This window comes from Triticum aestivum, chromosome 1B (assembly GCF_018294505.1).
Source record: "Triticum aestivum cultivar Chinese Spring chromosome 1B, IWGSC CS RefSeq v2.1, whole genome shotgun sequence".
NCBI classification, from domain to species: domain Eukaryota; kingdom Viridiplantae; phylum Streptophyta; class Magnoliopsida; order Poales; family Poaceae; genus Triticum; species Triticum aestivum.
The window spans coordinates 338,465,396-338,468,043 of record NC_057795.1 but is presented as its reverse complement, the minus strand read 5'-3'; positions in this window follow the sequence as shown (position 1 = coordinate 338,468,043).

The window sequence follows — 2,648 nt, the reverse complement described above, 5'->3', positions numbered from 1 at the left end:
GGGAGGGAGTGGAGATCGTGGGGGGTGCGGCTAGGTTTTGGTGGTGGGGGGGTTAGATGTAGGCGGGATGGGCCGGCCTGGCTGGGTGGCCAGCAGGTTGAGGCCCGAGGGGGGCGCGGTGGCCAACTGGGCCAGTCGGCCCAGTTGAGGGGTGGCGGCGGCTTTTCTCCCTTTTGTATTTCTTTTATTTTCTATCAAAAGGATAGCTACTGTTTTGGATAGTAACAAGGCATCAAATGAATTTTGTCGAGTGTTAAACTTAGCAAATAGTTCAGGCACAATATTGTGGTGTTGCCTAAAAAGTTTCAGGGCGAAAGGAATTGTTCAAGCATTTTTAGAGATTGGAAAGGTCATTTAATATGATGTTGGACCACTAAATAATTTCCAGGGGCACTTTCGGAATCCAAAAGAGGTTGGTTCCAACATATGACAAATACCCAGGGACTAATTTGCCACACTTTGAACATTTTAGTTTTCATGTTTGGCAAATTTGAATTTTGACTTTAAATTTGAGTTTCAGTATGAACAGTGGTTTGGATCAAGTGAGGATTAGCAACAGTAATGTGATGATGTGGCACCATTAACGCTGGATTACTATAGCTTAATTATCCGGGCGTCACAATTCTCCTCCACTACAAGAAATCTCGTCCCGAGATTTAAGGAGTGAAATAAGAGGGAAGCAATAAGAACGGATGTCTGAAAGGATCGGCATCCGATAGTTATCTCAAGGAAGGAGATTTTAGAAGCACCAAGAAATGTATCGAGAGTTCTATAAGGAGGTTCAACAAGTTTCAACCCAGTAAGCATCCAGCGGATGCCTAAAACAAGTGATGATGGGGTTTAGAGCAATGAATTATAATGTTGCCTCTGATACCAGAATGAAATATGGGGAGGAAGGTGGCTCGTGAATTACATACGAAGCCAAGTGCAAAGAAGGTTTCGAAATCAAGGTTGTACATGAGAGTAAGGTTTCGATCCTCGGGAATTGTGGGTTATGGGCCCACCATGTGGATCAAAAAGTAGGAAGGGTGATGTCATCTTGCACGATCTTGATAGCAAGGCATGTATGACAATAACCTGTCAGTTATGTCGGCAACAACATTGGTACCAAGGGCGAGGGACGAAGAGAACCATTTTCCTGCTCGTTAAGACGAGGCGGACCAATAGGCAAAGTTCTCGTCCATTGGTGGCTACCAGAATGTCATCAACAATAGTAACAAGGTCTTACTAACAGAGCTTGTACACCGAGGTGTTTACATAAGCAGTGAATTATCACTGCTCAGATAAGATAGGTTACAAGAAAGATTAAACAAAACAATGGAAAGGAAAGTGTAGACTGGAATCAGTTATCTGTATTCTCGAGTGTCTAACAACTCCGAACCAGTGAAAAAATTAGAATCAACGAGAAATAATAGTTGATGAAGGACTCATAAGAAGCTACGTAGTTCCATGATATACTCGAGATACCAGAGGGTAATACTCGAAGGTAGAACCGGATAAGGGTTGGATAGATGAGAAGATCTGCAAGAGACAAGTACTTTAACTTGTCCGAGAACTGAGATCAAAGAAGAACAATCTGGTCGGAACCACGGTTGCAGAGGACCAAACATAGATACAAGATGAACTTATCAAAATGGGATTATTATTATTTCAAGAAGCTTCCATGATAAGTTCCACATCGGGTCCATGGGCATGAACACAAAGGTTCAAGGTCGACTCCCACTTCTCTAATGCCCAACCTTCCATTCACTTCTCATTTTTGACAAGGCCATAGTGTTCAGATTTTATCTAGCATAACACTAGTAGAGTATGACCCATAGAAGTTTCCGGGTTCACACAGATCGTAGAAGGCATAGGTTCAACCCATTGAGGCATCTTAGGAACACATACCACAAACTTTAGGAAAAATAACTCAAGCTTGGAAGCAGAGCATGGTTGTCAAAAGCAGGGGATACAAATCTACCAAAGGAATTATGTATCTGAGGAAAAGCTCACAAGGTTACTGAATATGAAGGACCCTATTGGATAAAACCCAACAAAGGACCTGTAGGTCCACAATGGATCTGATGTGAGTATCGATAGTCAACCAGAAGAAGAAAGAATGCAAGGATGTCAGGTTATAGAAACAAATGACTAATTCAAAGCTCAAATGCAAAGGAATTATGGTTTCCAAATTGGGGGATCAGAAGTAGAGGCTCTGATCAAAGACAAGTAAGTTGAATAGACATAGATCGAAAATCAATCAAGGCTTGATTCGCTGAACACCAGCTCACGTCCGGAGTGACATCTGAACCAAGGGAGAATTTTAAATAGGATCGATGATCGCGAGCATTCGCAATCGAATCGAATCAAATGCTCAAAATTATGATGACAAAGGATGCTAATGAGTATTGCTAGACATATGGAAGTAACCATACTGTAAGCAGATAAATATTAGTAGAGCAATAATTGGAGAGGATTATCGGAAGATCGGATGGTATTCCAAAGTATCTTATGAATCACATGAACAATTGTGAATGAATGAATACTTGGCAAGTGCGAGTAATTATCCCTAGGGGATATTCATGTGGCAAAGAACTGCAAGGTAGTAGGCTCAACGGATTCTCAGGACAACAGAGAGTAATTCAGGGCATCTTGTAATAACAAGA